Source organism: Lynx rufus, unplaced genomic scaffold (genome assembly GCF_022079265.1).
Source record: "Lynx rufus isolate CCGP_SWC_20201006 ecotype Redwood Valley unplaced genomic scaffold, mLynRuf1.p SCAF_10, whole genome shotgun sequence".
In the NCBI taxonomy this organism is placed as follows: Eukaryota; Metazoa; Chordata; class Mammalia; order Carnivora; family Felidae; genus Lynx; species Lynx rufus.
Genome location: NW_025814824.1, coordinates 11,171,777 through 11,185,021, shown reverse-complemented (window position 1 = coordinate 11,185,021; position 13,245 = coordinate 11,171,777). Strand labels below are relative to the sequence as shown.

Below are 13,245 nucleotides of genomic sequence, written 5' to 3'. Positions count from 1 at the left end.
CAGCAAGCAGGGCAGCTAGTCATAATCTTGCACGATGGAGTGAAACAAGCCTTCGTTCCAGAACAGTCTGGGCCATTAGCAATCCCGATTGTACTGGCTGTTGTAGTTTTCCATTAACATTTATTGCAGGACACAGGAAGGCTAACAGGCAGCCTAAAAGATCTCCTATCTTCCAGCCATACTCTTCCCTGACCTCACTTCTCCTTGATGGCCAGGATCTATCAATCACCCCAGTCAGCAAGTATGGAGACTGGTTGTTGTCGTTGCTAGTTTGTTCCTTGGCATGAGTTGCCTAAAATGATCAGTAGAGCATGTGAGGTTCCAGTCAAAAACCCACTGCTGTGTTTCCTAGTGGAAGCTTTCTCCTTTGGGATTTACCTTTAAATCAGTAGATCCCAAAGCTATGGAACAAAAGCCAAACATTTTACTAACGGATCCCTGAGGACAGTAGAGAAAGGAGTGACTCCCATTTCTAGCCCCTTGATTCCTGGCCACAAGAGAAACATCGCCATATACTGGTTGGTAATTTATTTATTTATTTTTTTCAACGTTTATTTATTTTTGGGACAGAGAGAGACAGAGCATGAACGGGGGAGGGGCAGAGAGAGAGGGAGACACAGAATCGGAAACAGGCTCCAGGCTCCGAGCCATCAGCCCAGAGCCCGACACGGGGCTCGAACTCACGGGCCGCGAGATCGTGACCTGGCTGAAGTCGGACGCTCAACCGACTGCGCCACCCAGGCGCCCCTACTGGTTGGTAATTTAGAGCACACACCGCATCCTGGTGGATGTTACCCTAGCAATGAAAAGTGTTGCCACAGAGCTGACGCCATAACTGAATTTCTTTTCAATACAATTAAAAATCATATATATTTAAGGTATACACCTCGATGATCTGATGACTCTATACTTTGTAAGATATTTATCACAATCAAGCTAATTAACATATCTATCACCTCACACAGTTATAATTTTCAAGTGCATGGTGAGCACACTTGAGATCTACCCCCTTAGCAAATTTCAATTATACGATGCAATATTGTTAACTATGTAGCCACATTGCTGTACGTTAGATTTCCAGAATTTATCTTACACAACTGAGACTTTTACCCCTTAATCAACATCTCTCCATAATCTCCTTCCCCTGGCATCTGGTAACCACCATTCTTTGTTTCTGAGTCTGATAGTTCCAGATTCCACATACAAGTGAGTTCTGCAGTATTTGGCTCTCTGCGTCTGACGTCCTCTAGGTTCATCCATGTTGTTGCAAATGGCCATTCTAATAGGTGCAGAGTGGCCCCCCTCAACCCACACACAATTTTAAAATTAATATTGACTATTCCCCTTAATATGGAGTTACATACAAAATTTATCTCACATTGGCCACTTTTCTATTAATGAAGGAACTATATTTTCATAACCTGTTCCCCTCCCTTTAAATATTTGATGAAAAGAAAGCAAACATTACCAAAGAAAATTCAAGAAATTAAAGGAAAATAGAATTGCTCTTCCTCGGAGAAGAAATTTAAGTCATCCTTGAGAAAAATCTGGGTGGTTCAAATTGTCTGGAACCATTTTTGATTTCTTTGGATTTGGTGATGGTTCTTTGCCCTTCCTTGCTTCCTTCCTTCCTTCCTCTTCCAACTCTTCGTTTTCCTCCTTTTCTTTTCTTTTTTTTAATGTTTATTTTTGAGAGACAGAGAGACAGAGAGACAGAGACAGAGCATGAATGGGGTTGGGGCAGCGAGAGAGGGAGACACAGAATTTGAAACAGGCTCCAGGCTCTGAGTTGTCAGCACAGAGCCTGACATGGGGCTCGAACTCACAACCATGAGCTCATGACCTGAGCCAAAGTTGGATGCTTAACTGACTGAGCCACCCAGGTGCCCCTCTTGTCCTCCTTTTCTTTTTCTCTTCTTTTCTTTTTTCTTTTCTTTCTTTCTTTCTTTCTTTCTTTCTTTCTTTCTTTCTTTCTTTCTGGTGGGAGATGGGGGAGTGTTGGGTAGATTTTTAATATAGAGTGAATTTCTCTAATGATTCTAAGTCCATTTGGGTTGCTATTTCTTTCTGAGTCAGCCATACAAAATTGTATTTTCCCAGGAAATTATCCATTTTTTTCTAAACTTTTAAATTTGTTTGTTTAAAGTTCACATGATTCCTTTATCATCATGATTTTTTTTAAAGACACATTTATTCAGCATCACGATTAGACTATCACATTTAGCCATCAACAGCATGGGTGCAAAAAAAAAAATCCACGTTAAAACCCTTTGTTGGAATGCTTTACACTTTCCACGGAACAGAAACTAAAGTCACCTGTTATACGATTAGTCACAGATGCAGCCCTCGAGTTGTTTGTGCATACACATGAGCATTGTCTAAAACATGTCTTCTTTGTAGCAGCTGGGCCCTGCCACCACTGTGCTCGGCTGACTTCACGAATCTGTTGTAACCTCTAGCTTCCCCGTCACGTCACTGGCCCTCCTCTCCTGCTAAGCTTTGTTTCCCAGCAGTAAACTGCCATTGCCAATGCCATTGCCATAGCTACTGATACTGCTGGAAACACCATTAGCCACCTTGGCTTCGTGGTTTGGCAAAGTACTGGCCTCGACCGCCACAGGGGCCAGAGCTTCTGTCTCCAAACTTTCCTCCTTTCATGGGTCCAATATTTGAAGACTGATTGTTGTAATTGCCAAAATCATTATAGCGTCCACCGCCTGCAAAATTGTCTCCATCGTTACCAAATCCAGGATAGCCGTCCCCACTGCCACCATTTCGACCACCACCTCGATGGCCACCAGAGCCACCTCGCCCACTGAAGTTTCCTCCGTGACCAAAGTTCTCATTCACACCAAAACCACTTCCACGACCACCAGCGGAGTTTCCAGAACCACTTCGCCCTCCTTGGTTGGATGAAGCACCTGTCGTCTCTTGCTTAGATAGAGCTCTCCTAGCTTCACAGTTGTGGCCACTGAGAGCATGGTATTTCTGAATGACAATCTTGTCTACGGAGTCATGGTCATCAAATGTTACAAAGCAAAGCCTCTCTTTTGGCCACTGCCTCGGTCCGTCATGATTTCAGTCACTTCCATCTTCCCATACTGTTCAAAGTAATCTCTTAGATGATATTCTTCAGTGTCTTCTTTAAGGCCACCGACACAAATCTTTTTCACAGTTAGGTGGGCACCAGGTCTTCGAGAATCTTCTCTGAGACAGCCCTCTTTGGTTCCACAACGCTTCCATCCACCTTGTGTGGCCCTGCATTCACGGCTGCATCCGCCCCCTCCACGGTGGCAAACGTCACAAGCCCAAAGCCTCTGGCGTCCTTGGTGTTTGGACCTCTCATTACCACACAGTCCGTGAGCATTCCCCTCTGCTCACGGTGGCCCCTCAGACTCTCATCGGTTGTTTCAAAGCTCAAACCTCCGATGAAAAGCTTCCGTGGCTGTTCAAGCTCTTTGGGAGACTCTGACTTAGACATGATGGCGGTGGGAGGGGAGACTTTAACCGTGCTTACTCACCGATGTCCAAGGACAGAAAAGTCCTTTATTATTTTAATATCTGTTTTATCTTAGTTTATATTCCCTGTTCCATCTTAATACATATATCTATATATATTAAGTGCCATATATATATGCTTATATGCTTAATATATATACGTATTAACATGGAACAGGTCATTATAAAGCATATATATATATATGACCTGTTCCATGTTAATACCCATATATATTAAGCATATGAGCATATATATATATATATATATGGCACTTAATATATATATGTATTAACATGGAACATATATATGTATCATATATATATGACCTGTTCCATGTTAATACACATATATATTAAGCATATGAGCGTGTATATATATATATATATATATATGGCACTTAATATATATATGTATTAAGATGGAACATATATATATGTATCATATAAAGCATATATATATATATATATATGACCTGTTCCATGTTAATACATATATATATTAAGCATATAAGCATATATATATATATATATATGGCACTTAATATATATATATGTATTAAGATGGAACATATATATATGTATAATATAATGCATATATATGTATAATATAAAGCATATATATAATAAAGCATTATATATATATATATATATATATATATACACACACACACACACACATATATATATATATTAGGGCTCTATATCCTTTTTGTTTTTTCAACTTTGTCCAAAATGTGTCTACTTTATTAAACTTAAAATGTTTGATGTGGTTGATCCTCTCTATTGTATTTACTAGAAGGAAATACTTATGGTTTACATGTGATTAGATTTCCCTAAATAATCCTGATGTTCTCTCATATTCCTTACTCCTCTGCATGGAGGTGATGTTGAGTATCCATTATTGGGACTCATTTCTTGATTGAGTGATTGTAAACCATCAAATATCCTAAACACCAGAAAGTGGATCTCTTTCTACTCTCCAAACCAGTGTAAGATAACAATCCTAATACTGCATCTGGCTCTCTCTAGTGTGGACTTCCAAGTTCTACAAATGGAGGCTGGGCGGAGAGTACTGGGGGACACATTTGGCCCTTGCTGCAAGTCATACCCTGTAAGTAGTTTATCATTAATAAAGGAGATAATTTCATATTTGTGACTTTTTCTTCACCTCTCAGGGGATTCAGGGTTAGAAAGAGAACACCACAGTCATTTATACAACATGTGGTCAAACACCAACATGTGTTTTCAATTTCATTAATTTGTGTTCCTTTTGTATTATATGGTCCCTCTTTCTTTGGATTACTTCATGTTCCTTTCAGCTGCATGTAGTATGGCCCCCCAGAGTTTTGTTTTGTTTTAATTTAATTTAATTTAATTTAATTTAATTTAATTTAATTCAATTTAATTTTTTTTTAGTTCACATTTTTATTTAAATTCCAGTTACTTAACAAAAGTGTATTATTAGTTTTAGGCGTTGAATTTAGTGATTCATCAGTTACATACAATGCCCAGGGCTCACCACGAGTGCCCTCCTTAATAACCATCATCCATTTAACACACCCCCATCGCTCACCTCCACTCCAGCAACCCTCAGCTTGTTCTCAACATTAAGAGTCCCAAAGAAATGGAAAAACATTTCATGCTCATGGATTGGAGGACAAATATTGTTAAAATGTCTATACTACCCAAAGCAATCGACGCATGTAATGCAATCCCTATCAAAATACCAACAACATTTTTCACAGGGCTAGAACAAACAATCCTAAAATTTGTATGGAACCACAAAAGACCTCAAATAGCCAAAGCAATCCTGAAAGAGAAAAGTAAAGCTGGAGGTATCACAATTCCAGACTTCAAGTTACATTACAAAGCTGTAATGATCAAAACAGTATGGTACTGGCACAAAAAAACCAGACACATAGATTAATGGAACAGAATAGAAAACACAGAAATGAACCCACAACTATATGGTCAGCTAATTTTCAAGAAAACAGGAGAGAGTATCCCATGGAAAAAAGACAGTCTCTTTAGCAAATGGTGTTGGGAAAACTGGATGACACCGTGCAAAAGAATGAAAGTGGACCCTTTTTTTACAGCCTATAGAAAAATAAATTCAAAATGGATGAGAGATGTAAATGTGAGACAGAAAACCATCAAACTCCTAGGAGAGAACAAAGCGGTAACATTGGCTGAGGCAACTTCTTACTAGATACGTCTTTGGAGGCAAGAGAAACAAAAGCAAAAATGATGAGGACGCCCTCAAGATAAAAAGCTTCCGGAAAAAAAAAGAAAAAAAAAAAAAAAAAGAAAAAAAAAAAAGAAAAAAAAAGCTTCTGCACTGCAAAGGGAACAATCAACAAAACTAAAAGGTAACTTTTAGATTGGGAGAAGATATTTGCAAATGAGGACTGTTTAATTTCAAATAATTCTGATTTCCTTTATAATTTTCTTTTTGATCCATGAATATAAATCTGTTCTTTAAAAATTATTCTTAAATTTTACTTATGAACAATAGCACATTGCAAGGATGTGTTTTTGGTAACTGTAAAAAAACAGTTCAGTTCCAAAAGGAAAAATCTCTTAAGAAAGGAACACTTAACGAAAAATCAAGAAAATAATCTTAACATCTGGCCATTAATGTATCAACCCAAAATAATTTAAAGAGACAATAACAATATTTTTCCAACTCTGAATCCTCCTACTTCAGGCCCATAATTTCTACAATAAGCATGTGCTTACTTGAATACATTTTATTTTATTATTAAAAAAAATATTTTTTTTAAGTAAGCTCTTGGCCCAACATGGGACTTGAACTCATGACCATCAGATCAAGAGTTGCGGACTCCACCAACTAAGCCAGCCAGGTGCCCCTGCTTGAATACTTTTATTGTTTTAATATTTTTTATTAATTTTTAAATGTTTATTCATTTTTGAGAGAGAGAGAGAGAGAGAGAGTGCGTGAGTGAGCGGGGGAGGGGCAGAGAGAGAGGGAAACACAGAATCTGAAGCAGGCTCCAGGCTCTGAGCTGTCAGCACAGAGCCCGACGTGGGACTTGAACCAAAGAACTGTGAGATCATGACCTGAGCCAAAGCTGGGTGCCCAACTGGCTGAGCCATCCAGGCACCCCCTTTACTTGAATACTTTTTAAATGGTATTTTCCCCATCATGATGTCCCTAACGTAATATTTTAAGTCATTCTAGTTTCTTAAAGTTAGCATTTTATACAATGTTAAAAATCAAATAGATCTAAGGTAAAAAAAACCTTGCGACCTGTTTGAAAACATAACTTGTATTCCTTTTTTCCTTTGGTAAAAGATTCGTTTAGCTTCAGAGGCTAATTATCTGAATTATCTTACTATGCCTTCATAGCTGTCCTGTTCGCGATTTGAAAGGATGTCAAGTTGAATGCCAAGTGGTTCACTTCCTTACCATGGACTATCATTTTTTAAAAGCACCGTTTTATTTTATTTATTTATTTTTTTTAATTTTTTTTTTCAACGTTTATTTATTTTTGGGACAGAGAGAGACAGAGCATGAACGGGGGAGGGGCAGAGAGAGGGAGACACAGAATCGGAAACAGGCTCCAGGCTCCGAGCCATCAGCCCAGAGCCTGACGCGGGGCTCGAACTCATGGACCGCGAGATCGTGACCTGGCTGAAGTCGGACGCTTAACCGACTGCGCCACCCAGGCGCCCCTAAAAGCACCGTTTTAATAAAACCCAGTTAAAGTGTATTCTGATAAGTTTAAGAGAGTTGTTCTAAATAAGGATTTCTCCCCAGTAACCACATTCCCAACTAGCATAGAGAGTGGCTCTTTTCATTGCTCTTCCTGAACAGAAGAATAACTACTTTCGCTGGTCATTGTATGTTCTTCTATCTAATAAGTACATGTAATTCTCACTACCTTGTCCTGGATTTCCTAGGTCTCTCTCTTTTTTTTTTTTTTTTTGTAATGTTTATTTATTTATTTTTGAGAGAGGCAGAGAGACAGAGCAGAGGAGGGGCAGTGAGAGAGAATCCCAAGCAGCCTCCCCCTCAGCATGGAGGCTGACGCGAGGCTCGAACTCACAAACCGTGAGACCATGACCTGAGCCAAAATCAAGACCCTTAACGGACTGAGCCATCCAGTGCCCCAGAACTTCTCATTCTTTAAATGTTTCTTCTTATCCTAACTGTAATACTTTTAATCTCTTTCTCTGTGCTACTTTCTAAGTAATTTCTTCTGTCCTGTATTCCAGTTTATTCATATTCTTTTCATCTGCATTTAGCTTGTATTATTCCCTTTTTAAAATTTTATTAACTACGTTTACATTGTTAGAAATTCTTCTTTGCCAGTTTTTCAAGTCAGCTTATTCACTTTTCATAGCTGTTCTTTTCCATATGTTTTTAAGTTTTAATTATTTAAAAACTTATAGGTACTAATAGACAATTCCATTATCTGAAACCCTGTGTATCCCCTCCAGAGAAGGTTTGCACATACTTTTACAGGTATGACCCACCAAAAACCACTTTGGTTTTTATTTTTCAACTGTGGCTTCCTAAGTGATGTGGGTCATATTAATTTGAGATCCGAACCCATGCCTAACCCATGTCAGGACATTCATGTGATAATAAATTCTTAAGGCAGACATTTCCCCCCACCAGTTTTTAGATTGAAACGAAGAAGTTCCCTGTGCCATTGAGCAAAGTTGTAACTCTTCCGGGGTCATGGCTTTATGTAGAAATTTCATTTTCAACTCCCCACTTTGTAGGGACCCAAAGCTATTAAAATATAAGACCCTACCTAAGTAATGGAGACCCTTCTTTCTCAAGTTCGCATAGTGTCAGATCTATTTGCTGATCCCTCTGGTTGTCAATTCCTTGTTTATTTTTGGCTACTGAAAATTTCCTTGGTTGTTTTATCTCCTTATTTTATATATATATATATATATATATATATATATATATATATATATATATTTTTTTTTTTTTTTTTTTTTTTTTTTTTTTTGCAGGTACTAGTCAATTAAGAGAATGTTTTTATAGTTTATCTAAAATCCTATGTGTTCTGTATTAGAAGGGTTTTCTGGCTATGTAGTTTGGCATAATGCCAGATATGGAAATCCACTGTCTAATTCTACTTTTCCCAAAACATCACCTGAATCCGTATCAGTGTAAACATCTAAATTCACAACTTAATCAAAACACCTAGCCTCTGACTGAAAAAAATTGGTATGTCATGTGGGTCAGACATTCTGACTGATGGTTGCTAACGTCATTAGACATCATGATTCCTGTGGAGCAAAGAATGACAGGAATTCTTGAGTGAAAATGTGGGTTCTTAAATACATTTCACAATCAGATGCACACACTCCAAACATTTATGTGGTTAACGGCACGTCAGTGCCTGACTTCAACAGGCGCAGGACTCAAACTGACCTCTTTGTAAGCATCTTTGCACCCAAACCACCTTTGTTCCCAGATTCTTGTGTTTTATTCCCACAAGACACAGTTCTCAGTGACCCGAGCTAAAAGGTCCTACCACCAATAAAAAATAAGGGACACACAATCTGCAGAAGACTCTTAGGCAATGAATGACCATTTTCTCAATTAAAAAAAAATTTCTCCACAGCGTATTTCTAATATGTGTATACCCAGAATGACGCTTTGGCTATTACTTAAAAATGGATGAATTAGTAGGAAACCTATCGTAGCCGAAAACCCATACACTTAATTTGTTAAAGATACTGTAAATGCTCGTATCAGTTAAGATGTAAAGACCCGTGCAGAGTTTATGTAATGAAGTCTTTATTGCTGGAAGTAAACTTTTCTATGATCCTGAGTGTTTCCATCTCGTTGAGGTACTTTCTAGCTCTCATATCCCATAATCAGTTTTTGGCTCAACTGATAACTTTGCTCAAGTGATCTATTCTACAAGGAAATTAGACCTATCAATATTTCATGGCATTCTGCAAAGGGCACTGTAATTTCTATGTGTTCTGACCCCTGGCAAATGTAAGAGACTGTATCCTAGAACAAAGTCTGTTGTCGCCAACAGTATGATATCGCGAACGGTCACGTAAAATCAGGAGAACTGTGGTAGTTTTAATGTTTCAAATATACGCTCATCGTGTTTACAAGTTGTTCATCTATGTCATCTAGTTTCAAAGCCTTCTCTCCATCAAAGGAGCCCAGACTGGCATCCAAAAAAACCATTCAAAAATAACTCAAGATATTTACTTGTCTTTCGAGAACACATTAGAATGCAGAGCTCTCAAAATTCCTCTTTTATCTTGCACCCACTTTCGACACACACTGCGGCAATGCCCACGCTCCTTTCCTCAGACTATTCTCACACCCAACCCAAGTTCCTCGGTCCTTTTCTCCCTCCAGCCATCTTAATCATTTAGTGGCACAGAAGTCTAACACAGTGGACCGCCTGGCCAGCTGAGACCTGCCGTGGTGGGGGGAGGAGGAAAAGAAACGTAGCAGGTAGAAGCAGAATTCTCTTCATCGTGCGATCCGGAACGCTTATGTGCTTGATACCTTTTCCTCTGACACACACGTATCCACGTAAATGGAAAGAATTTTCCGTGTGTACTGGAAGGGCCACGTGAAGTTGTCTGTGTCACCTCAACTCTCTGGGTATCAGTTTCCCCATCCAGTGAAAACGAGCATCTATCTCCTAATGTAGTCTCGAGGCTTAAAGGAGGTCTTACTTGCAAAGCTTTTAGGAGCAATGCCCGGCACACGGTAAGGACATCAAAGTGTTACTGGTTATTACTTGATAGTAATAACGGTACATGCACCAGATGGTAATGCAGTAAAGACACAACTTATACTGGTTTACAGGTGATATACAATCTACCTTAAGCAAGGCCTGGGGTAATAACATGACTAAATATTGCAGTGGTAATGTTGGTGATCTCATGGTTCATGGGGTCGAGCCCTGGGTCGGTTCCGCGCTGACAGCACAGAGCCTGCTTGGGATTCTCTCTCTCTCTCTCTCTCTCTGCCCCTCCCTCGCTTGTGTGCATGCTCTCTCTCAAAATAAGTCCATAAACGTTAAAACAAAGAACGGTACTGTTGGCGATGGGAGACGTGACAAAGTTTTACACTTTCCTCTTCAAACACTTTTTTATTTGAACCTTGATAAAGCATGATATACTTTTGCCTATCCACTGAAACACCGGTATTGTTATCTTTCTATCTGGTTTAATAACAACCAGGTTGTGCCAAGTGTTTAGGGTGTGCTTAGCACCCCGCTAAAAACATATATGTTATCTAATTTAACCACTAACAACCGCAGAAGGTAAGGTTATTATGATCATTATTACCTTCATTTTCCAGGTAAAGAAATGGTTGCTCTGGAGAGGCTCCTAAGGGCACTGAAGATATGCTTCTCTCTTGGCATGTCTGTCGTCTATCCCGGTGTATCCCGTGGCCTGGAACTTAATACAGATTTGTCGGATGGGTGAAAGAAATAGTGAAGCCTCCCGAGACTTTATGTTGGTCCTGGGCCTTTCATCCAAAATAGGTTTTCAAAATCAATCATGGAAGTAGACACAACCATACTTTAGGAACAAACCAGTCTCCCCAGGCTATGTGAGGAGGGGAAACGGAGGATGAAAGTGGGAAGCAAGGTGAGCATCTTGGTGGGATGCTCCGTGAAATACACGGAGAGCGAGATTGCCAAGGAGAGTAAGACTGCCAAGGGTTTCGGGCTCTGGTGGATGGCTCGGGTCACACGGCCTGGGCTGGGGGAGCTGTGAAACAGAAGCTGAAACGCAGGCTAACCCAGCGGCACACAGGGGTACTGTTGCGGTCTCTTGAGACCCACAGTCTTGGGAGAGGGGAGCAGGGCTTTCCCCGTGCGGGATGATGGTGTGCGTCCCTCCTTCCCCACAGGGGGACCTGCAGCGGCTCTGTGGTCCTCAGGCTTGTCACGACTCTACGGTTTTGTCCTTGGGGAGCTAGAAATTGTGCCTAAGTTGACCCGCTCGGCAGGCTGCTGTGAAATGCAGAGCAGCAAATCCTCCCCTGCCAGATTCCTTTACAGAAATACATTCTCGTTCCTTGAGGAGCCCCTGGAACAGTGGTTCTCAAAGCATGCCTGAAGCAGCAGCATCTCCTGGGGCCTGAGGTCAAGGGCGGTGAAGGGGAGAAAGAAAGCCCCACCGGGATGGGCGGAGAGACGTTAAGGGTTTATTCCTTAGCTGATCTTTTTCCAGCTTGAATATATATATATAGATGGTTACAGACCTGCTGACAAATTCTCAGAATCGCAGCTTACGGCTGGGGCTTAAGATTTAAAGGAGAGGGAACGTGGTCACAAATGTTGGGTGACCACTTCAACAGATTAGTAATGAGGCGCCTGGGTGGCTAAGTCAGTTGAGCGAATGACTCTTGATTTCAGCTCGGGTCATGATCCCAGGATCACGGGATCGGGCCCCAAGTCGGGCTCTGTGCTCAGCCTGGAGCCTGCTTAAGATACTCTCCCTCCCTGTCTGTCTCTCCCTCTGCCTCTCCCCCACTTGTGTGTGCGCACGTACTCTCTTTCTTAAAAAACAAACAAGCAGTTTACTAATAACTGATTTTATGTTCAAAGTCTTGTTTGGGAAGAGCTCTGCTCCTGGGTAAGTATCTTACAGAGCTGTTGGAGAGACTGAAAATGAGCTGATTTGTATGAAGGTGTTTTGAAGCCATGAAACACTATGAAAATGTTACTGCAAGGTAGTTGGAAGTCTTGGCAAGAAAGTGATTAAGGCAAAGGAGAATGAGGGGTCTTGATACAGATTATGAAAAGGGGACTAGAGGAGTTCATTATTTATTCACTTGACAGTATTTATTAGGTGCCAAATACACACACAGACACACACAGGCACACACATATGCACACACGTGCCAAGGACTGGGCCAGATGTTGGGAATAGAATGTCGAACGAAAACAGCCGTGGCCCTTGCTTTCATGAAGTTCAAGGCTAATAGAGGAGACAGAGAGTTAGCAAATAATTGCATAAATGAATGACTAATTACTAAACCTAAGAACGGTATTCTGAAACAAAAGAATAGAGTTCTGCGACACCACGTAATAAGAAACCTATTCTAGACTGGTGGAGGGAGGGAGTGAAGAGGAAAAGAGGGATTCTTAGGGAGGATTCCTCTAGGCACGTTCTGCTTCAACTGGGATCTGAAGGATGAGCAGAGTTCAATTAGGTCAGGCTGGATGATAAAGGGTCAGGAAGGAGAGTCCTATGGACAGAGAGAAGACTATGGAAGGGCCTTGGTCAGGAAAGCCCGTGTGACGTATGTGAACAACAGAATTCAGGCTGGTGTATACCGAAGAACGTAAGGGCAGGAGTGGGGCAAAGAGAGCTGGTGGGGCAGAGAAGAGACCAGCCCCCAGAGAGCCTTGAAAATCCCGTGTGTATCAACCAGAGACTGAGCTCAGCTGCTAGAGCCAGAAATCCAATGATAGTGTTTAAAACTCCAAGGATTTTGTTCACGCATGTAGAAACCCAGAAGTAGACAGTCAAGTCTTACACGGTGGTTCCACAAGGACACAGGCTTCCTTCATCTTTCTGCCTTACCATTTCTAATTCTAACATCTATCCTCTGTGTCTCAAGATGGTTGCTGGAGCTCTACTCATCATACCCACATTTTAGGCACGAAGAATTAGCAGTGCTTCACAAGGGCTTTCCTAGCCTTTCCATTTGGCAGCTTCTGCTTACATCTTATAGGTTATTCCTCTCTGTCTAGGAGGTTA

The 13,245-nt window shown here is 40.6% G+C and overlaps 1 pseudogene; it reads right to left on the bottom strand.

The window, feature by feature from the left end:
• Positions 1–2,492: 2,492 nt before the first annotated feature.
• LOC124524015 (heterogeneous nuclear ribonucleoprotein A1-like) lies at positions 2,493–3,481 on the bottom strand (annotated as a pseudogene).
• Between the last annotated feature and the right edge of the window lie 9,764 nt (positions 3,482–13,245).